The sequence below is a fragment of the Anabrus simplex genome, chromosome 2 (genome assembly GCF_040414725.1).
Source record: "Anabrus simplex isolate iqAnaSimp1 chromosome 2, ASM4041472v1, whole genome shotgun sequence".
Taxonomy (NCBI): domain Eukaryota; kingdom Metazoa; phylum Arthropoda; class Insecta; order Orthoptera; family Tettigoniidae; genus Anabrus; species Anabrus simplex.
Genome location: NC_090266.1, coordinates 837,061,054 through 837,085,514, shown reverse-complemented (window position 1 = coordinate 837,085,514; position 24,461 = coordinate 837,061,054). Strand labels below are relative to the sequence as shown.

Here is a 24,461-nt window from a genome sequence, read left to right as displayed (position 1 = left end):
AATGATCTCTAGAAGGGTCGTCTCGTGCAGTCGACCAACAGTAATCGGCCATCATATTCACATTCCAACGTCCCTGATAGCGTCGTTCTGCATCTTTGAGATCCTGGTGAAACCTTTCACCTTGTTCTTCACTGACAGCTCCTAAATTTAGAGGGAAATAATCCAGATGCGAAGCTAAGAAATGAAGCTTAAAGGCTCATATTACAACCGAGTTCCTTAAACTTTACCAACATTTCCCTTACAATTTCTTTGTATTGAGGATCCTTAATTTGGCCAAGGAATTTAGTTACTACATCTTTGAATGCGTTCCATGCCTCTTTCTCAGTTTTGGTCATCGTGTCTATGAAAATTTTATCCTTCATCTGTTTACAAATCTGTGGTCCATCAAATACGCCTTCTTTGATTTTTGCATCTAATAATGAGGGAAATTTAGTGGATAAATATTGGAAGCATAGGCTACTTTTATCTAATGCCTCAACATACAGTTTCATCAATCCAAATTTGATGTGCAAGGGTGAAAGTAGAATTTTTTTCACGGTCAATAAGACTTACATTCAAGACATTTTTGGATTCTGGTTGTAGTTGTTTCCTTTCTGTCCAATTCACTGTATCCCAATATTTATCCCGTGCCCTGCTATCCCATTCGCATAGGAAACAGGGAAATTTTGTATACCCTTTTTGTTGTCCCAGCAACAATCCAATGATCTTCAAATCACCGCAAATTTGCCACCCATGCTCATGATATTTAATTTTTTCAAGCACCAACTTTAAGGTCTCGTATGTTTCAGACATTTTTGTGGAGTGTGCAAGTGGACGGATGCCAGAACATTTGTATTATGAAGCAGAACAGCCTTTGAACTTATTTTGGAATAAAAACACGCCAGTTACTAGGACATACTCTTTCTCTCCCAATCGACGTAGAAGATTTGAAACATCCGTACAAAATACAAGTTCATCTTCTTGAGTATAATACTTTCAGACTGTTATCTTTGAAAAGAAACTGCTTTATCAGTCCATCATAAACATTGCATAAGGGCTGAAGCTTTTAACACGTCTGATTATTCAAGTGGTGCAAGATGAAAGGCAAACTCTCAACTGTCTTACCTTCAATCCTACATACCTCGCGGTCTATTGCGTATCTGGGGGAGTTTGTTATGAATTTACCAGGAAATCCCCAACTACAAAATGAAAATTTAGACAGCAATAAACCCATAATAAAATGCAAACAACAACAAATCAAATCACATAATTGTATTCTAAAAGATGTTGCGCGAGAACATCTCTCAACATTACATCTTAAGAATTCATGCACATACTAAAACACCGAATTGCGTCAAAACTAGACGTGATAGGAAAAAAATAGCATCATTTTCAGAATCAGGGCAGCAATTTCCATAAGAATTACATATTTTCTATTTTACCGCAAAATCATGTTGGCTAGAGTTATAAGCTGTTTGAATGTATATTTGTGGTATATTTGAAGAAAATTAAATAGGTATGCAAGTTATTTGACATTTTATCTTTGACAATATAATTATTAAATTAATGTAGTATTGGTCCACCTTTCAATACTATATTATGTAATATTCTAAATTACATTAATTAATTTGGGACTAGTTTCGGCCAGGGCTGGCCCATCTTCAGCCTTAAAGTAAAACATCTAATAACTAAACAAATGTACATGCACACAATTGACATAAAACAAATGAAACAAATATATATAAATTGACATTAAAAAACTAGGATGAAATAATGATTAAATATGAAAATAAACTAGGTTCTAACTTCTTGAGTATGCTCATCATTGAGAATATTTCAAGTATTAATTTATATAAACAGAACATCTAATCATTAATAATTCAATAGTAAATGGGAACTGGTAAAAGTTGATCCTGTAGTTCATCACCAAACCTATTTGAGTGGTGTTAGTCATATGCAAGCCATTGGACACCGCTGTAAATAACCACTTCTGACGGAGAACTGTTAGATGTTGTTTCATCATCAATCAAGGTAATAAAATGAGATGCTCTCGTGGTGCTTGTTAAATCATTGTCAGGGCGGCACATGAAGATGTGGTTAACACAGATACATTGTGTCTGGTATAAAATTTGCAATTCATTGCGGTGCCCATGAAGTTAACCTGAATAAATTAGATAAAATTAAATTAATGAATTGAATGAGAGAATGTGTTAGTTAGATGGCATAGGTTATTTGAGACTTACCTCTCAATACAGCTTGAGGTGTGTGGCCTATTGTTGTGTGTGCTTCAGACTAACTGTTGTGAGATTCAAATGGAAAAGAAGGGGAGGGGAGGGGGAAGGTCCTTATGGAGAGGGAGAGGAGGAGGGAAAGGGGGTGGGGTGGGGGGAAGGGGGAATTAAGGTGGGGCTGAAGGATGTGGGAAAAAGGATGGCTGCTGAGGAAAGGTGCTGTGAATATTATGAAAAACTGTATTATGACTTGTTGGTTTGACGTTTCTGAAAATGGGAATTAGAAGGTCAAAAAGGATATTTGACTTTTCTGACATTTCATTAAGATTATGATTTTGGACTGATCTAAATTTATGAAGCAGCTTTCGGTAATGTTAAGGAGGGGTCCTATGTTGATGTTTTTGAGAATTTCCACATCTTGTTTTGTGTCTGTGAATTTGCGATTATAGTCTTGCATATGCTGTCCTACAGCTGAAAATTTATTGTATTTTAGGGCATTGACGTGTTCCGAGTATATTATATTAACATTTCTCCCGGTCTGTCCGACGTAAGAAGAATTACAACTGTTGCAAATTATCCTGTATACTCCTGATTTAGAATAACTATTGAACTTGTTTATGGATGTGGCATTGTGTAAGACTTGTGCGTTTCAATTGTTTGTTTTGAAAGCTACTTTTTCATCGTGCTTTTTAAAGATGTTGGTGACTTGGTAGATTTGTTCGTTGAAAGTAAAGATAGAAAGAGAGCAGTTGTTTTTCTTATCTTTTTTCAAGGTTGTAGAAGAGCGGTATTTATATTTATTGATTATTTTTCTATAAAGAAACTGTTGTATCCATTGCATTGAGCTATATTAGAAATAGTGTTCAACTCATTTTTGAGGTCTCTTTTAGACATTGGAACACTGAAGGCTCGGTATACCATGCTGTTGTATGCTGCTTGTTTGTGAATTTGAGGATGTGAAGAATCTTGACGGATTGTGGTGACTGTTCTGGGTGGGTTTTCTGAAAATCTTATATGTTAAGTAGCTTGGGTGTCTAGTAATAGTTAGGTCTAAAAAATTTATTTTCTGTTCAGTTTCGGATTCAAGTGTGAATTTTATATGTGGGTCAATGTTATTTAGATTAATGAGAGTGGTAGCTGCGTTTGTAATGCTCTCATCCATAATAACTATGGTCTCATCTACAAATCTTGCCCAGAAACACACCAAAATTGATGATAATAAATGTAGCAAGTAGTCTGGCCTATGCTGACAACTTGGTCTTAATGGCAGATTGTGCCGAAAGCCTGCAGTCTAATATCTTGGAACTTGAAAATAGGTGCAATGAGTATAATATGAAAATTAGCCTATCGAAGACTAAATTGATGTCAGTAGGTAAGAGATTTGAGAGAATGGAATGTCAGATTGATGATACAAAGCTAGAACAGGTCGATAATTTCAAGTATTTAGGTTGTGTGTTCTCCCAGGATGGTAATATAGTAAGCGAGATTGAATCACGGTGTTGTAAAGCTAATGCAGTGAGCTCGCAGTTGCGATCAACAGTATTTTGTATGAAGGAAGTCAGCTCCCAGACGAAACTATCTTTACATCGGTCTGTTTTCAGACCAACTTTGCTTCACCGGAGCGAAAGCTGGGTGAACTCAGGATATCTTATTCATAAGTTAGAAGTAACAGACATGAAAGTAGCAAGAATGATTGCTGGTACAAACAGGTGGGAACAATGGCAGGAGGGTACTCAGAATGAGGAGATAAAGGCTAATTTAGGAATGAACTCGATGGATGAAGCTGTACGCATAAACCAACTTCGGTGGTGGGGTCATGTGAGGCGAATGGAGGAGGATAGGTTACCTAGGAGAATAATGGACTCTGTTAAGAAGGGTAAGAGAAGTAGAGGTAGACCAAGACTATGATGGTTAGACTCGGTTTCTAACGATTTAAAGATAAGAGGTATAGAACTAAATGAGGCCACAGCACTAGTTGCAAATCGAGGTTTGTGGCGGCGTTTAGTAAATTCACAGAGGCTTGCAGACTGAACGCTGAAACTCATAACAGTCTACAATGATAATGTATGTATGTACGTTTGCTGTCTCAAATTTAGGGTGCGGGTCTTATTCGGTGACGGGTGGTATTCGGGATTATATGGTATTTTCAAATGAGCAAACTTTGAAACAAAATATGCCCAGATTGTTCATTAACATCTCCCATGATGTAATTATGAAAATTGGTAACAGCAATATTTCTTCAACATACCTGCAGATCAAGCTTTCATGAGGAGAATTGTAATTCCCCACCTCACCGTAATATGCCCATTGTAACCAAACTTGCCAATCTTTATAGGGGAAGGTATTTGAGCTGCAAAACAGAAAATTTCACTACATTAGGCATGACACATAATAAGCAGGACTCGTTTATGGATTAAGATCACATCAAGCGGGACAGGATCACAGGATTTTCAACAGACAACGCAATACAATAAAATAATAAAATAAGGTAGAACATGAAAAAACAGTTGTTGGTGGATCACTTCTCCATGAATAATTGTTCATAAGCAAAGTTTGAATGACATTTTGTACAAAATACTCCAAGTTTCCATCAAAGGAATCAGAATACCACAACTGCCTCAAATTTATATAATGCTCTAATTACCAGCAAATGACATTGAAACTTTGCTTTTGTAAAGATGAGTGGCTGTCAAAGATATTTCCAAAACAATAACAGTTTATTTAACCTATGCTTGTCAATTGGTCAATGTAATTTTGATTCCTGCAGAAAATATAATTATAAAATCAGGTGTCAAACATTCCTTCATCTGCTATTGGACTTGGGAGACATTTAAGCACAGGAATTTTTGCCCATGAAGTGTTCCTTAAAGCCAGTTCGGTACAGCTCTTCTGAAATATTTCTCCTACAATATATGCACTCTCTTAAATGCCAGCCAATAGTACCCTTTAAATCCTTTTAAAGCATTATCCGTCTTTTATTTATCCATGTAGGTAAAGTTTTTAAGTTTTTAATGATGCAACACTTGAGCAGGAAGGAAATAAACTGTAAACTGTGAAGTTCTTGAGATATAGATGTCCTCATTTTAAAAATTCATGCCACTTTTCACCCCCTTAGCAAAGGAATATCCTTAAATCCTCCCTTAGCGAGCACCTACATGTTAATATGAATGTATCCCCAAAATTTAATTTCTTTATGTCCAGTAGTTTTGGCTTGGCGATGATGAATCAGTCAGTCAGGACAAGTTATTTTATTTGTATATACACTCATGCTCAGAAATTAAGGATAATGCTGATACATGATGAAACAACGCTATGGTGGGCGGTTTGTGGTTTTAAATCACCTCGGGGTATGACCATGTGGTGCATTTGACCTGTGGTCGGCGCACGGTGGCACTGGCAGCAGTCCAAATACGCAGAGGAGTGTTGGTGCATGTTAGAGTACTGTGCAGCGAGTAAGTGTGCAGATGTTTTCAGACGTGCTAATGGTGACTGTGTGGTGAAAATGGCTTAACGAACACACATTGATGACGTTATGAGGGGTAGAATAATTGGGCGACTGGAGGCTGGTCAAATACTGCAGGTCCGTGTTCCACAAAGTGTGACCTCAAGATTATGGCAATGATTCCAGCAGACAGGAAACGTGTCCAGGCGCTACAGTACGGGACGTCCGCAGTGTACAACACCATTTTTTAAAAAAGATTCCAAATATCATCATGATATTTTAATCAATTTCAGTATGGTTTCCTGCCTCACTCAAGTACCAATAATACTATTGGTGATATTATTATTATTATTATTATTATTATTATTATTATTATTATTATTATTATTATTATTATTATTATGAAACTACAAGAAGCCTTAGCAGCTGGTTTGTTTTTAGATCTTAAAAAGACTTTTGACACAGCTGATCATAAAATTCTATTACATAAATTAGTAGTAGCAGGAATTACTGGTAATGCACTGGATTGATTACCGCTCTAATAGGGAGAAATTTGTAACGTAATAAAGAGTAATGTAAAGGCAATTTCAATTTGTGTCTCTCACGGTTCTATGTTAGGACCTGTATTGTTTCTTATCTTCATTAATGATACTGGTCACCTTAGGTTAAGTGGAAGACTATCCATTTTTGCTGATGACCTAATATTTTCTATACAGGCTCTAGCAATCATGAACTTGAATATAATAAACAGCAGGTTATTACTTGAAACATGGTTTAATTCCAACTGATTAACTACAGTATTAACCTGACAAATTTTTTTTTTGCTATTTGCTTTACATAACACCGACACAGATAGGTCTTATGCCGACGATGGGGCAGGAAAGGCCTAGGAACAGGAAGGAAGCGGCTGTGGCCTTAATTAAGGTACAGCCCCAGCATTTGCCTGGTGAGAAAATGGGAAACCACGGAAAACCATCTTCAGGGCTGCTGACAGTGGGGTTCGAACCCACTATCTCCGGGATGCAAGCTCACCGCTGCACGCCCCTAACCGCACGGCCAACTCGCCCAGTAACCTGACAAAAAACCAACTGCGTAATTTTTTACAAAACTTTATAACTTACGTATTCAATTTGGATATAAATCTGTTTTTCTTCAATCATAAAATAATAAGAGTGCAGAATACTATCTGTAATAAAATTATCCCTGTGATTGGAATAAATTTTCTTATGGGTTGATGACAGGTATTTACTATGCTCTTGTTGAAAGCCACATCCCTTATATGATACATGTCTGGGCATGCTGTAATAAATAATTATTTCGAAAGATAGAGATCCTTAGGAACAGAGCATTAAAAAATAATTTTCAAACTGCCCATTGTGACAATGACTTAAGATTTGTATAAGCATTGAAATGTATTATCACTTCCAAATCTCCACATAAAGGCTTCTAGAATATGATCTACAAACTTCAGAATAAATTATAATCGTCTGCTCAAACACATCAATAATTACCATTTCATAATTATGAAACAAGAATTATTTATAACATTCATTACAGACAGATTCATTCTACTAGTTAAGGTCAAAATTATCTATGGCATTTTTCTATAACTATGCATAACTCACTTCCAAAAAATATAAAAATTTTACCAACTTTATCTATCTTCCAGAGTAATGTAACTAAATTCTTAAAAGTAGTCTGGTAATTATATTCATGAAGCTTTGTTTTTATCTTAAATATTACATCACTTTACAGTATATATTTACCGTACTTTATTTTGCAATTACATTGTAATTCCACTCAGGTGCCTATACTGAAATAAATAAATGAATAAAAGAAAAATAGATATACCTGTTGTCCCTGTTTTCTACCTTCAAGGTAATCTGCCCCAGACTAGACAGCCGCTCCCAGGCGTGCTCAGTTCGAACAATGAAAAATAACTTAAAAATTACATGCTGGATTTGATGGGGAACATATCTAATATGGACAAGACAAGGTCAACTAATAGCTATAAATGATACAAGGCGAGGCATGACGCCAGTTTAAAGGAAAACATGTTTATTAAAATAAACAAGAAAATCTGAAAATGTTGCAAAATCATCAAAAGTGATAAAGAAAAAAATACATGAATCAGATCTTTCTCACAGCCTACAGAGTTCATCTTAAGGATCAAAAATATATTACCTTTTAAGAAGTGTATGCCGACATATATATGTAACATAAAGCAAGAAAAATTCCTAAATTTTAGCACTTTATAACACTGTGGTCTGCGTGCTCGCACCACGTTTCTGGCTGGTTTGTTAATTCTTTCCACTTTAGATGAGTAATTCCCCTTTCCTGCACACTTTACATTGCAGTGGGGTTCCCAAACCACTTCTCACAATGTTACTACTTCAAAGACTCCTGCCGAATAAGGGTAGCTAGCCCTCGCGCTGATCACTTTTATTAATTCGCCTCCATAGATGCTGTTGTATGCTCGTTCAGGGCCATCTCTCGCTTTACCAATGCATAGCCAATATCGGAATGATGCTACATTTTCATTGGTTCAAATCATTGCGTCCCAGGCGCTGACTTTAAACTCGTGTCGTATGATATCCTAGACTCTCGTCGAGCTTCCGAAATGTGGTCCGTTGGTGCACGCCGCTGCCTTCCATTATTTCCTTGTTCTAAAACAAGCACGTGCAGGTTGGGTGCATCATGTAGAAACCCCTCTTTCTTAATATAGCTTGAGAACAAATAGACCCTCTGCTCCAAGCTTCCGGTTGAAATTGCGAAACCCATGCCTCAGTCCCTGCAAGTTACTAAGACTTAATGAAATGAAATATTCACTGTACTCTCAATAAATGGATGATCAATAAAATGAGCACTTCAATATGGGCTCACTGTACTGATACTGATCCGAGTTGTAATGTGAACTCAAAATGGGCGACTACTGCTATTCTCTAAATTTAATTTAGATGCTGATTCAAATTTACTAATGTTGGTATCTTATGTTCGAATGCATATGTTGAAAGGGTTTCTTCGATTCTTAAAATCAAATAGAAAGATGAAGGGAACATATGTTCAGCAACTCTGATAAAGTCAGAAATTAAAGTCAAACTTAATTTTGATTATAGTTGTCAGAAATTTCACGACTTGATTCAGGGAGATTCAACATTATTGAAAAAGGATAAAAGTGAATAAAAATACAGGTTTTAAGCTTATTATGTAGAAAATGAAACAGTAAAATACTGTAATAAAATTTGTGCCTACAATGTAATTATAGTACGGTACAGTAAATGAAATAAAATGGCGTATGGCTTTTAGTGGCGGGAGTGTCCGAGGACATGTTCGGCTCGCCAGGTGCAGGTCTTTTGATTTGACACCCATAGGCGATCTGCACGTTTTGATGAGAATGAAATTATGATGAGGACGACACATACACCCAGCCCCTGTGCCAGTGAAATTAACCAATGAAAGTTAAAATCCCTGACCATGCCAGGAATCAAACCTGGGGCCCCTGCGACCAAAGGCCAGCACGCTAACCGTGTAGCCATGATATTAAATTATATCTCTGTGTTTTCTTAAGCAAATGTCATTATTTTTTGTCAACATGACCAGTCCCTTACTGACATTTAAAAAATCTGGCAAGCCTACCCTGAGAAGACATTGCTGCCACCCAAACTGTGCACTCTGATAGGCCACTTGCTGCAGAGAGCCATTTCTAATGTACTGAATCTAAAGTCCTTAAAAGGATAGAGCATATGGTTCTCTCATCACCTAAGAAGGCCCAAAGGTCTTCAGGGCTGATAACCTAGAGGTTAGGCTCACTAAAGCAATAACCATTACCATGGTGTGCTGGGGTACCTGGTCAGTTAGGTTCAGCAAATATAAGCAGAGGCAAAAAGCTATGACCAAGCCGCAGCAGGAGTATGAGATTCCTTTCGCATTACAACATGTGCCCAATATGGCACAAAACTATTGTCACTACTGTTAATCCTACTGATGGCCACTCTTTTTTATGCCCTCTAAGCTTTTTAACGTCTGTATGCAACTCCGTTGTTTTAGCAGCTTGGAAACATTAAATTACATGATATACCCGTATCAATACGAGACTGATCATGATTAGGACTTGAATAGGTTCGAGGTACTGTGTGTTATTGCTATATTGTCAATCATACATTACAGGTCCAGAAGTGAAAATGTGCTAAGTAGGTCATGAAAATTCTAAAAATAAAGTTGCATCTGTTGTTTCTCTAGCGCGTTCTGGCAAAATGAGAACAGACTTATTGTTATGCGAGACATCAACAGAAGAATACAATGAAGCTGTGAAAAGAAACAGATCGACAAACTGAATTCATGTATAATTAGGCGCAAAACAACTTCTAGCAGATCTTCAAATACAGAACCAGATAATTTTTTCCCCACATTTATTACAATTCTATACATTTAATTTAATGTACTTAAAAAAAAACATGTTTTCCCCATAAAACTTTGGCAAAACGCCTGAAAGAACTTCATCCCCTCCTCAAATAACAACACCAAAATTCCTCCTTCCTCAGTCATTTAACGTCACACTAACTCAGGTTTTCAACGACGATAGAACAGGAATGGGCTAGAGCAGGGAAGAAAGCAACACTAAGGAAGTTCTCATGCCACTGCACAACTGTCATGTGGAATTTATTTGTCACTTTTGGCTCACAATTTCCACATTTTTGTAAAAAAAAAAAAAAAAAAAAAAAAAAAAAAAAAAAAAAAAAAAAAAAAAAAAAAAAACCTCTGACCATGCTACAACTGTATCAATCAGATTGAACACTGGTACAGGTAACAGCAAAATGTAGCTTCCACTGAAGTCCCAGCACAGCTAGTGTGTCTGGCTATTATGAAAAGTATTATTTAAAAAGGTCAGTCGTGCTGCAGTAATACTTGCTGGCTCACCGAGGAAAGCAATAGCAAACAGCCTCACTCCTAATAATGTTATTCGCTGTACGTCTCACTACGTTTACGGCTTTCGGAGGCGCCGAGGTGTCAGAATATAATCCTGCAGTTCTTTTACGTGCCAGTAAGTCTACCGACACGAGGCTGGCATATCTGAGCACCCTTCAAATACCACCGGACTGAGCCAGGATCGAACATGCCAAAGCTTCACTCCTAACTTGTCTAGTGTCGTATTATGGTGAAGACAATCTGCTTTCCTTATAACTGCATAATCATTAGTGGACCGAGAGAGTTTTTTTTCCTAGGGGCTTTACGTCGCACCGACACAGATATGTTTTATGGCGACGATGGGATAGGAAAGGCCTAGGAGTTGGAAGGAAGCGGCCGTGGCCTTAATTAAGGCACAGCACCAGCATTTGCTTGGTGTGAAAATGGGAAACCACGGAAAAAAATCTTCAGGGCTGCCGACAGTGGGATTCGAACCCACTATCTCCCGGATGCGAGCTCACAGCCGCGCACCTCTACGCGCACCGCGAACTCTCTCGGTCCGAGACAGTTGGAGTCGGGACATGTTTGTTTCGAAACCCACCATCGGCAGCCCTGAAGATGGTGTTCCATGTTTCCCACTTTCACACCAGTAAAATGCTGCCGCTTCCTTCCCTGCCCTAGCCCATTCCTATTCTACCGTCGCCGAATACCTAAGTTAGTGCGACATTAAAAGACTGAGGGGGAGGAATTTCGGTGTTGTTATGTAAGGATCCAAACAGCCTCCTGGCTGATAACTGACATATTTTTCGAACAGACCATCAACGAGTGAACCAGTTTCCAGGACACGGAAAGTAAAATTAAGTTGTCTAGTATTTGCCGTTTTCCTTTATTGTGTGTAGTGGATTATAATGATGTGCTGTTTTCTCTTTTAGTACGGCGTTAGTGAGGTGAAATGCACAGTACAGAGACGTATACGAACGAAAAGCGAAAAAAAAAATAAAATAATAATAATAATAATAATAATTCATAAATTCTAGAGAAAGTTCCAAAATTGATGATGATGCTTCTTGTTTAAAGGGGCCTAACGTCTAGGTTATCGGCCGCTAAATGGTACGAAATGTAATGACAATTATAAGTCCAAAATCCTCCACTGACCAGAATTCAATACGTGAGGACGAAGAATGAATGGAAGGATATGAATTTAAAACAATCAGTGGATCCGACCCGCAATGTCCCACATTCCTAGAAATTAGCGTTAAAATAGTATTATTGACCAAGCGTCTGCTTCTAAAGCACAATACTGAATCGATGATGCTTGCAGTCTAAAGGGGTCCAAATTCCAGGTCACCAGCCCCTCATAATGGTACTTATCGCTAGGAAAGTAGAACCTTAGTATTTGTCATGTTGCGTTACTAATCAAAAGTAGCGTAGACTCGCGGCATTTCACACATTATGGTACTACTCACAGGTGACGTAATGCGCACATGTAACACAGGCCTATGGTGTTTCTCACACTGCGGCGCCATTTACAGGAAACGCAAACCTAGGGTGTTCCTCACATAAGTGTACTAACCACAGGGACTTGTACTATCCCGAGGTGTTCCTCACATAGTGGGTACTAATCATAAGCAAGGCAGACCGATGCTTTCGCTTACCCATGGTGTCGCTCATAGAGTGGTACTAATCACAGGTACTGTAAAACCCAGCCGGAAGCACACATTCTCGCTACTAATCACAAACCTATTTTGTACCTAACATAGCGGTACTACGCGCAAATAAAAGCGACCCATGGTGTTCCCTGCGTGATGGTACTGATTACAAGTAGTCTCATGGTTCTAATTCGACCATCCCTTGGTCGCCCCTTATGACAGGCATGGGATACCGCGGGTGTATTCGTCTGTGTCCCCGACCAACAGGGAGTTCCAAAATTAAGTACACTTTTCTGTTCAGATTGTATGCTCGAAGCCAATTTGTTGGTTCACTTTCAAGTGCAACAGGTCTTCCAAATTAAGACCAAAATCAACAGGATAGATCGAGATCGCTCTCCTCGACATACAGTAATAAGAGCAAGCAATTCCAGAAAAAGTGACGACGTCGATTCATGACTTCTCTACGGTCAAGTAGAACCAACGCGTAAAATAAATCCATCTCACTCTGCTTTGTGGTTACATTTAATTTCCGATACTATTGAAGGCATTTTCGAAATGTGCCAAAAACACTGACATAAATAAATTGGGCTTTACAAATTCAAAGCGTATTTTCATTCGTTTATTTTGCTATTTATTTAACGTCGCGCCGACACAGACACGCGACGAAGGGATATGACAGGGGAGGAAGCGACCGTGGCTTCAATTGAATCGATTATTTCAGAAAGCAGTCAAGTGCCAAAAAATGAAAAAATGAATTAATGGCAGAATATGTTACTAAGATGGTGTACGCACATTTTTGTGCTGAAACCAGTCAAGAAACGTCCTCCTATAATGGTGAGGCATTAAGTTGAATATCGTATTTAGTTCAGAAACCAGTGAAGTGACACCGCTTGGCTGGTTTCTGCAGTCAACTGCTGGTACATTTTGTGATATGCCGCACCTTTCCGGTTGGCGCTGCTGTTCTGAATCAAGAAGTCAGCTGTACAGCTGTTTTTGTTGTCATTGTTGTGTTTCTGGAATCGCATGTTCCTAGTTTTGTGAACAACTTATTCAAAAAGTGTTTCATTTGTTTAGTGCAGTGTTTTTTATAATCTTAGTGATATGTCTGAAAGTTCAAAAGACGAACCTGTATCTAAAAAGAAACGAGGAGTGGTAGACAAACAAACTCACACGCGTAATATCATTCGGAATGCAAGGGTAAAAGGAGAAGGTTATATTTCTTACTCAGACAAGGAAGTACCTGGCTTGAGCCCTACAATGATTCTTTGTTACTGTTTGTTTTAGGTGCCCATCAATATCCAGAAGATACGTGACCTAAATGCCTTAAAACCTTACCTGATAAAATATGAACACTTTTAGGACAGCATTTTACAATGGCCTACTACAGAAACAGAATGTGCTGTGGAGCTTGTTTATGAGGATTGATTACCTCCTGTCATGATAAGCAGGCATTGCTGATTTCATCCTTTTGTATCAGCAATGCAGTCTAAACCTATTAAAATATTTTCTATTTCCACAAATATGGGGTTTATGACAAAATCCTTTCAAAATTCAAGAATTATCCCCTAAAAACATGTTTGCAACACACGTTTATTTCAGAAACCAGTTAAGTGGAAAATTTTTCGGATTTTTTTTACAGCAAAGTTAATAAGCACAAAATATTTCTCCTTTGATAGAAAGTATTAAAAGATATAATACTTTCAAGCCAAAATATTAAAACCCCTACCATAACATTTTGTCTGATGCTAGACAGTTTTTTTCTTTTTCCCAAAAATGACATACTTGGCGCTTGACTGGTTTCTGAAATAATCGATTCAATTGAGGTAAAGCCCCAGCATTTCCCTGGTGGGTAAATCGAAAACCATCCTCAAGGCCGCAGACAGTGAGGTTCGAACCTACTATCTTTCCTATAGAGCTACGTGGCCCAAACGCGTAGTCAATTCGCCGGGTAAGAGACAGAACTCTGAACAAAATTATTGGCAGGTGACAAAACAAACGTATGTCTAAGCTGCCAAGTGGACAACGTAGATATCTACGGAAGATATCTACAGAAAACAACGGTGATTCTTCCTGTACTCCTTACAAACTACACTCTTTCACTGTGGTAACAATTCCTTAACACACACATTTTCATGATTAGAAAAAGAAGAGCAAGTAATCAAATATGCTCATAGTGATGAATATTGGGCATGCACAAATATGTTATGAGTGTTGGGAGTAATTCTGCTTTGTACCAACGAAGTACGAGAGTGTGATTATTGGAAACAGATTTTGAGTAGGTTTGTCAGTCACCAAGTTTATAGGCGGCTTATCATTTCGTGGTGGAAATGAAATGAAATGGCGTATGGCTTTTAGTGCCGGGAGATCCCAGGACGGGTTCGGCTCGCCAGGTGCAGGTCTTTCTTGATTCGACTCCCGTAGGCGACCTGCACATCGTGATGAGTATGAAATGATGATGAAGACAACACATACGCCCAGCCCCCGAGCCAGGGAAATTAACCAATGATGGTTAAAATTCCCGACCCTGCCGGGAATCGAACCCGGGACCCCTTTGACCAAAGGCTAGCACGCTAACCATTTAGCCACGGAGCCGTACTTCGTGGTGGAAGGGGAAATGAAATGTTTGGTTCAAGTGAAAATATAAACTTTACTGAAGCTGAATGTCAGATGTTTTCGAGATTTGTCTAAATTTAGAAATATTATTACTACAGAGCGATGTATTAGTGAGAGTGATGTACCGAGATAACACAAGGACTTTACAATAATAGGAAGAACAACGTTAAAAGAAGAGCCTAAAATCTAGCGTTGCCTACGGGTCCTAACTTCAAAAATAAAATCCTGACTTCATCCATGAAACACCATGTTTCACCACCATTAACAATAATTGATAACATTTCTGCATCTATGTCTCCAGTTTCAACAAGATGGGGAAAACCATTCACATACATTTCTGAATTTCCACTGGGGAGTCAAGAAGTGCGGTACCGGGCAAGTCGGCCATGCGGTTAGGGGCGCGCAGCAGTGAGCTTGCATCCGGGGGATAGTGGGTTCGAATCCCACCGTCGGCAGCCTTGAAGATGGTTTTCCGTTGTTCCCCATTTTCACATCAGGCAAAGGTTGGGGGATGTACCTTAATTAAGGCCACGGTCGCTTCCTTCCCACTCCCAGCCCTTTCCTACCCCATCGTCGCCGTAAGACCTATCTGCGTCGGTGCGACGTAAAGCAACATTGTACAAGAAAAAAAAAAGTGCGGGAGGAAGCGTAGTTCTGGTGCTTTTTGTCCTTGTGAGCAATGGTGGAGGCAGTGCACTAATATGTAATCATTAAGTTTTTAATGTTAAGGAAAATTCCTGAGGTCAATTTACCCGAAATCTGAGAAATAACTAAATGATAGGTTCCTGATCCCGTTTAAAGCAATTTTATTTTGCATATAAATACATATTTCGGCCATTTTTATTGCTTTGGTCATATTTTGCTCATTTTAGTGATATAAGGTCACATTTGGTTATATTTTGAGAATTTTTGTTCAAATTGAGGCGCTGTTTTTAACAAGGTAGTTATCTGCATCGATTTTCAAACACAGGATTTAAAAATACTGTAGTAGATGTATTTTTCTTTTTTTTTTTCCCAAAAGAGATACGTAGCAGTTTTAGAGGACATTATTCCGAGAAAGAGATGCTGTACGCTGACAGAGACCACGAAGCGTGCCGATACTTCAATTCTGGTTAGTTTTTATGAAAACAGAATGAAAAATGCGATTCAGGGCTATGATAATGAATGTATAATGTTTTAATTTACCTACTGTGGCTCTGTCAGTTTGTATGATTAAATGTTTCTCTTGTATTATTGCTAATCACTTTTTGGCACGTTTAATGTTAGTAATACTCCAATACTAGCCAACTGTCCCTCAAACGCTGAAGTCATATTTTACCCTTTTCAGGTCATACTTAGCAAGTGTTTTGGGGCATATTTGCTTGCATATTTTGTACTTCTTTAGGTCATAAACTTCCGAACCCTAGTAACCATTCTGATATTTCAAGATGGGTAAAATGAGAAACCGTAGAGAAAAGCGAGCGCATTTTTTCATGTTTCCGCCCTTTCTAACGTCGAATTATTCAGCCAGAAACATTCGTCTATTTTGGACCATTCGTTCCTAAGTCGATAAACAGACATACCGGTACTCCACACACAAGTACTGAAGCAATCGAACATCCTGCGAATGGCTCGACAACCTTGAGGGTTGCTGCATACATTTAGGAGCATGGAGTTGTCAAGAGCCACGTGTATTTAAAAATCAGTTCTGGTAACTTGGTATTAATAGATCTATCATCCCACAATTGCAAAGGATCGACTATGTCACAATCTTTATATTCCTCTACATTCGGAGTATCTCAGTGAGAATATTTTAGTTTATTCCCCAGTACAGCATGGCAGACGACCGTCCTAAGACTACACTCTCGATGAAAACAAGGAGTTGTTAAAGATGTTCCCTAGGCCACTTCTGCGCTATTCCGTCAATCTTGTGACCACAAGCTATATTTAGAGTGATTTATCCTCCAATTCACCCTCCGTGTAATTAAAAGTAAAGTAATGTAATTTATATTTGTTTACTGTATGATGGGAAAGTAGCAACCGTAGCCTTAATTAAGGTACAGACCGAGCATTTGTTTGTGTGAAGATGGGAAACCATGAAAAAACATCTTCTGGGCTGCTATGTCCCCCATGCAAGCTCACAGCTACGCGACCTTAATCGCACGGCCAATTCACTCGGTACTTATTGTCTGCTTCATTACGAACAACGTGGTATTTGCTGGCTTTGCGGGTTGCTTATCAAGTAGTTTTCGGGGTATGCCCATAATATATGATCTAGACTCTAGAGAGTCAATACATAGCGGTGTCTTACGAAAACCTTGCAGTCAGATTAGACACAGGCTAGTTTTGACAATGGTCTACGCAGCACAGCAGTAACAGCAATCGCCCTGTCAAAGAAAAATAACCCTATTCAAGCCTGCATGCTAACTCAGCGCAACCTTGTTCAGTGAACAAAATATTTATGTAAATGGTCGAGAGAACGTCCGTAACAGCATCACATACAGAAGGAACGTGCAGTTTTAAACAGTATAAATGAAGTTCAACGTCACTTAAAATGCCTCCTATTTTATGACACGCAGTAAGGCTAGAATTGTGTGGGAAAGGGGTTTTATAACGTAGCTGTGTACTGACAGGAAATTTGAGACCTTCAGCGCTTATGATTGCCAACTGATATCGCCAGGATTCAATCCTGAGTACCTAAACTGCCCTAATCAGCTGCATCTTTTTTACACATTAGTCGAACTGGAAAATGTACCAACGTGAAAGCGTGGGAGTGCGAAGGTGCACTTGAGCACACAGGACGGAGGTTGGGCAGTTCGCTTCCCTTGTGTTCACATTTGGGAGGGGGGAAGTCAACAGAGGTGACAAGCTGCAACAAGTTTTTGAATTATCCGAGACTTGGGAGCCATTGAGTCCCGGGATCACTTCCTGCGTAATTATGACCCTTGTTCGACAGTCGGTGGTAATTGAGGAGAGCTCTGCAGTCCACTCATGCCTCACGCATGTTCCATAAGGCCTTAGATCCAGGGACCTGGGGGAATTTTAAAACAGCGATGTCGTGGAGCGCTTTCATGGACTTGCGAGCTGTGTCACTACGGGTATTATCCAGCTACCACCTCCATGGCTAAATTACTAGAATGCTGGCCTTTTGTCTAAGGGGTCTCGGGTTCGATTCCCCATCGAGCAGGGGATTTTAACCTTCATTGGTTAGTTCTCCTCGCACGGAGACTGGGTATTTGTACCGTCTTCAACATTATAATTCATCCTCATCGACGCGCAGGTCGTCTATAGGGAGTCAACTCGAAAGACCTGCATCAGGCCTCTACGGCGGGCATCAGCCATCTCAACTGCACATTCACTCTCAGAAAGACGGCCACTGAAGTGAGTACCCGGTCAACATACAGTCGAGCAGGCATATTGCCTGCAACCAGCCCCAACTGCGATTTCACATTAAAGACAATAGCTCCCTAGACAATGATACAAAGTGATGGCCTTGACCGCATCTAACAATAAGATAGACTTGGCCCTTCCCTTTACTACGTCATCAGACACGATTGCGACGATTTTTGTGGCAAAGGTTACAGATCTCTGCACATGGTTATGAGGGTATTTAGGGGTTATAGTAAGAATGTAAAGGAAAGGATGGTATAAGTCTCTGGTAAGACCCCAACTAGACTATGGTTCCTGCATATGGGACCCTCACCAGGACTATTTCATTCGAGAACTGGAAAAATCCTAAGAAAAGCAGATCGATTTTGTTCTCTGTGATTTTTGACAAAAGAGTAGTGTTACGAAAATGTTGCAGTCTGGGGTGGAAAGACTTAGGAAAAAGGAGACGAGCTGCTCGACTAAGAAGTATGTTCAAAGCTGTCAGTGGAGAGATAGCAAGGAATGACATTAGTAAACGAATGAGTTTGTGTGGTGTATTTAAAAGTAATGAATATCACAATATGATGATAAAGTTTGAATTCAAGAGGAAAAATTCGGGCAAATACTCTTTTATAGGAAGGGGAGTTAGGGATTGGAATAATTTATGAAGGGAGATGTTCAATAAATGTCCAAATTCGTAGCAATTATATAAGGAAAGACTAGGTAAACAACAGATAGGGAATCTGCCACCTGGGCGACGGCCTTAAATTCAGATCAGTGAAGACAAACCACGATTCACCACCAAGTCCACACAATTCAATTCGTCAGCCCAGTCCAGTGCGATGTTTTTCCGACAACAGACCAGACTTCCATGTCGATGTTGTGGAGTCAATGAAACACTTACAGGGACGCGAGCTCGTAAGCCAGCTGCACGCAAATGATATTACCAATTACTCGTAGTATACCGATGATGATGATGAAGATGATGCTTGTTGTTTAAAGGTCATCGGCCCCTAATGGTACGAGATGGACATAATATAATTCAAATTTTAAAATGTATCCACTGATGAGAGTTTAAAATAAATGGTGATGAAAATTGATTGAGATTAAAATAATCAGTGGATCTAATTCGCAATGCCTTATTTTCTAACAGAATTATAGAAAATACAGGTGACAATGGAATAAGGCTTTGCCTGGAAGTGCATGCATATATAATTCACGTTAGAAGATAAAATAACACATTAAACTACGCAAACACGAACTAAAATAGAGTAAATGGGATAAAAGCGCAGTTAACACAAATACACTATGAAAAAGGACATTTAATACACACGATAAAGAAAGTCCACTATCCCTCATAAAACGGATGACAAGGTCTGCTGACGGCTCGCCATCTCGCAGGATGAGGGAGATGGTACTCGGAAGTTTAAGCCTACGACGCAGATCGACCAGGTCCACGCACTCCGTAAGGATGTGTACCACGGTAAGATGGTCGCCGCAAGTACACACCGGAGGGGGTTCTCCTTTCAGTCAATAGGAGTGCGTGACTATACCGTGGCTGGTCCGAAGACGACAAATACCACTGCTTCCCTCCGAAAAGCCCGAAGGGATGTCCTCCATACCTTAGTTTTACCTTTTATCGCTCTCAACTTATCTGGAAGTGGCGTGGCCTGCCAATCCATCTCCCAACGGGACATAACCAAATGTCTCAGCTGAGAGCGAATATCACTTGCTGGAACCTTGTAAGAAAACGGGGGCAGTGTAACTGCCTCCTTGGTAGTCCTATCTGCTAACTCGTTTCCCTCTACATCCATGTGGCTTGGGAGCAACACAAACGTGATTCTGGTGCCGGCATCCGAACACCCGGCCAGCAAGTCCTGGATCCGCTGCACCAGAGAGTGCCGAGGGAAACAGGTATCAAAAGACTGTAGCGAGCTCAAGGAGTCAGCACACAGAAGAAAGTGTCGGCACTCATCGGACAGTGTGTCCGCAGAGCTTCACAGATAGCACAGAGCTCTGCTATGTACACACTAGAGGTTTCCGGGAGAACAAAAAGAAACCTATCATTGTCGACAACGAACGCACAGCCCGCCTTCGTTTCTGCCCTCGAACCATCCGTGTAAACGACGACTGAACCTGGATACCGGCCAACAATGGACAGGAAGAGCCTCCGAAATATCGAAGGGTCCACGTTTTCCTTCGAGCCAGTGTGCAGATCCAGGATTATTGCAGGTCGTCGTATTATCCACGGAGGTTCCCCACTTGGTTGTCTGACAAGGTAGGGAACCGAAGGTACATCAAACAATCTGTGACTGCTATCCAAACGCATTCCAACCGGCCGCGTTGCTCGAGGATAAGCATCGTACAGCTGACGGTTTTCATTGTGGAACTCGCAAGGGTAGCTTGGGTGAAGTGGCATCTGTCGATTTGCAGCATAGAACAGAAGCATTTGCTGGCGCCTCAGGTGTAAAGGAGGCACACCAGATTCAGCGAGCAGGCTGGCAATGGACTTTGACTTACTTGACTTATTTCCTATTGCTCCTCTTGGAGCACGGAGCTTCCGTGAAACACTTCCATCTGTTCCTACTGTTGGCTAACCTCTTCACTTCGTTTCAAGTTTTTCCCATTGCTAGACATTCCTCTTCGATCGTCTTTTTCCAGGTCTTCTTCGGACTTCCGCGCTTTCTAGCACCTTGGGGTTTCCAGTCGAGCACTGTCTTTCCAATGGCTTCAGCGGGCTTCCTTAAAGTATGTCCTATTCTACGCAATTTTCTCACCCTTATCTGTATTTCAATTGACTGCTGATTAGTTTCTTCCCATAGGTCCTCATTTGAAATAATGTCCGGCCATCTTCTGTTGATGGTATATCTTAGACAGCGATTCACGAAGACTTGCAGTTGTTTAGTCGTCTTCTGGGTAACTTTGCACGTTTCACAGCTGTAAAGCGGAACGGACTTAACATTTGTGTTAAAAAGTCGTAGCTTAGTCTTTCTTGAAATGTTCTTGTTTCTCCATATAGGATACAATTGAACAAAAGCACCATTTGCTTTCCTGATATGACTCTTAATGTCTTCTTGTGCTCCTCCAGTTGTAGTAACCATACTCCCAAGATATACGAAGGAGTCTACTTGTTCTATCTCTTTATCATCTATAGACAATTTATCATCAATCTAGGAATTGATCCTCATCTCCTTGGTCTTATTAATATTTATTTTAAGTCCAGTATCCTCCTCTTCCGCCTTCAAGCGTTTATTTTCTCTTCCATATCTCTGAACCGTTGAACCAGTAGGCAGATTTAATCTGCAAGAATAAGGTCTTCTAACCTATCTTGTAAGCCCCACTGAATCCCCCCTTTCCTTACCTCGATACGCTCTCCTCAACACACTATCCAACACATGTAGGAAAAATGTCGGAGAAAGAATACAGCCCTGTCGAACTCCCGAGGTCACATCTATTGGCTCAGTAAGATCTCCCATATGCAGAACCTGACATTTAGAACCCTCGTATATACCTTTTATAAGATTCAGGATCTTTCGTGGTATACCATATTCAACTGTTTGCCATATAACTCTTCTATTTACAGTGTCGAAGGCCTTCTCAAAATCAATGAATGACAAGTAGAGGGTGTTCTGTCATTCTGCTCTTTGTTCCAAGATAATATTCTCAAAGTGTTTATGAGATCCACATAACTACGGTATTTACGAAAACCAGCCTGCTCCTTTCTAAGGCGCAATTCCACAACATCTTTCACCCGCTCTAAAATGATCCTTGAAAGCACCTTACTTGGCACCGACAATAATGTAATTCCCCATCCAATTTATCACACTTAGTAATATCCCCTTTCTTTGGTATTTCGACAATCAGGCCTTTCTTCCATTCAACTGGTAGCTTTCTTCATTCCAGTCCTTTCCAACAGGGGTTGCAATAATTTTGCGAAGGTCTCAATATCTGCTTTAAGTCTTTTTTGCGCGATATTATCCATACCTGGTTCTTTTCCAGTTCTTATCTGTTTCAAGGCCTTTTCTATTTCTGAACAAGTTGTGAGGATATAAACTCATTCTTGGGTCACTATCTACTGGTTCCGTTTGTTGGTTACCATTCTGTTCTATCTCTCTATTGAGCAACTCTGAGAAATGTTGCTTCCATCTCTGTAACTGTTCTTCCCGGGTGGTCAGTAGTTCACCTCTCTTGTTTTAACGGGTTTATTCCTGATAAATCCTCTCCATGAGTTTTTTTTGGTGATACTATACAAATCCATAGCATCTCCCCTTGCTGATGCCTCTTCTGCCATTCGTGCTTGTTCATCTACCCACTGTATATGATCCTTTCTTACACTTTTCTTCACACTCTTATCAGCTTGCACATATTCCTTTGGTGCTGCGACTTTCTGTTTTCTTGTTTTACACATATTAATCTTCGCCTTAACTAGCACCCTAGCCTCGATTTTTTTCCAAGTACCATCAGACATTCATGCCTTCTTGAGATAATTGTGAAATCCAAGTACCTTCTCAATAACTTCTAAATATGTATCCTTAACTTTCTTCCATGATAATTCAACATGTATCGTAAGTTCTGGTTCAACAGCAAGAGCTTCAAAGTGGTTTCTTAATTCTATCTGGAATTCTTTCCTTTTGCTTTCATCTTGCAATCTGCCTAAATCAAACTTTTTGTTTCACCCTTCGAATTTCCTTCCACTTGCCACAATTTTTATTCTAAACTCTGCAACTACCAAGTGATGATCACTTCCAATATCTGCCCCTCTTTTATTTCTAGCATCAGTCATTGATCTTCTAAACGTTCTACTTATGGCGATGTGATCTATCTGGTTTTCTGTAACATGATCTGGCGACACCCATGCAATCTTATGGCATCGTTTATGAGGGAATAAAGTGCCACCCACTACCAAATCATGGCTAGCACAGAAATCAATGAAAAGCTCCCCATTTTCGTTACAGTCACCAATTCCATGCACTCCCATAATTTGTTCCAGACCCTCATTGTTAGAACCAACCTTTGCATTTAAATCCCCCATCACAATAATATCCCTCTTTTTCATTCTCTTAATAGTCTCATTTAGCTGGCAGTAGAACCCTTCCTTTTTTTCAATCTCTGACATTTCTGTGGGAGCATAACATTTGGATCACTGTCACACTGCGAACCCGGGTCTTGAATCGAGCTCTCATCAATCTTTCTGAGATGGGTTTCCAATCAAGGAGGCTCCTCTTTGCGGATTCATTCAATAACAATCCTACACTTTCTCTATATTCTATATCCTCCCCCATTTACCCAGAATAAAGGAATGTGCACCTATTATAAGTCTGTATTTCTCCGAAGTCTGGCCACCGTACTTCACTTAATCCAAGGATATCCAGCCTGTATTCCTCCATCACTTTAGCCACTTGTTTCAATTTACTGCTCTCTCTCAGGGTTCTGACATTCCAAAAACCTATTCTCGTTTTCCGTCTCATGTCAAAAGTCGTCAACTCATTATCCATCTGGTTGTGTTTCACTTCGGTTTCTGTAATAGTTTATATTTAAGGCTGTGCGAGTTATTAGCCCACAGCAACCCGAGCTTGGTGGCGGGACTGCCACCTAAGCCTCCAAGCCCGCTGTTTTCTGTAGGGGTTATCTCCCTTAGCCTTTGAAGATCCCTCATCAGCACAAGGCAGCGGTTCCCCTTGTTTCTTTGAACCCCACGGGAAGAGGGTTGCCTCTTCTGCCAGCTTTGCCGTTCCAAGTCTCTCTTTCCGCTGCATCTGCCATTGAGGACTTCACCAGAGCCCCGTTAGCTGTCACTTTTCAGGGTTCATGCAGGACCTTCACAGCTACCGTAGCGGTCATGAGGTACACATAGTCCCCGCTGTGCATCACCCCTGCAGGCAATCCCTTACTTCATGCCGTTGCCCACCTCCCACGACGTGAACGTTCGGGTTTGACTTATGGGAGGCAGGCTAGCAATGGGACTTGTACGAAAAGCTCCCATCGCAAACCAAACCCCGCTGTGGTGGATGCTTTTTAGTTTCGCAAGGATGCTTTGCCTTGCGGATCCATATGCTACACTGCCGTAGTCTAACCTGGATAATATGTGTACCCTATAAAATCGTAGGAGCACCGTGCGGTCAGTCCCCCAAGTAATGCTGCTAAGATATTCAACTTCTTGGTGCATTGCACTTTTAACTACCACACATGTGGCCCCCACGATAATTTGCTATCGAAAAGGAGCCCAAGAAATCGGCAAGTGTCAACTACGGGCAGAACGCCATTTCCTAATAAAGCTCAGGATGGGAGTGAAGA

At 40.1% G+C, this 24,461-nt stretch overlaps 1 protein-coding gene across 2 annotated transcripts in view; it reads right to left on the bottom strand.

Moving 5' to 3' along the window:
* Positions 1 to 24,461, bottom strand: part of LOC136863128 (7SK snRNA methylphosphate capping enzyme) — a 151,014-nt gene that overhangs the window by 71,124 nt on the left and 55,429 nt on the right. For both annotated transcript variants that reach the window (XM_067139469.2, XM_068225863.1), the window contains exon 2: positions 4,459 to 4,560. The gene's annotated coding sequence lies outside the window, so the exon portion shown is untranslated. The remainder of the gene's footprint in view (positions 1 to 4,458; positions 4,561 to 24,461) is intronic.